Below are 381 nucleotides of genomic sequence, written 5' to 3'. Positions count from 1 at the left end.
CGCCCCGCCACGGACCCCGACTTCGAAACGGATCCCCGGACTTATTACGGAACACGGCCCCACAGAGCCTCCCGCGCCAGCCTCGCGCGCGAAGATGAGCACAATGACAGGTGTGCCGGGGGAAAAAATGAAAAAAACAACAACGAACATAGGAGAGGGGCCGAAGAGTGGCGAACCAGCTGATGTTAAGTGCAATCCATCATCATCGGTTCTGAGAAATATACTACGAGTCGTGGGTGTTATTCCATCGGTATACATACCGCCGGAGAACTTTGATAAAATCATTGTATAACACACGAAAAGTTTGTGGGGAGGTTACGAGAATGGCATTCCACCGGACTGAAAAAGTAAAAACTAAGCTTTAGACACCGTGGCTGGTCG

Source organism: Frankliniella occidentalis, unplaced genomic scaffold, assembly GCF_000697945.3.
Source record: "Frankliniella occidentalis isolate FOCC.00 unplaced genomic scaffold, Focc_3.1 Scaffold2421, whole genome shotgun sequence".
Classification (NCBI taxonomy): Eukaryota; Metazoa; Arthropoda; class Insecta; order Thysanoptera; family Thripidae; genus Frankliniella; species Frankliniella occidentalis.
Note: the sequence above shows the minus strand (reverse complement) of the source record.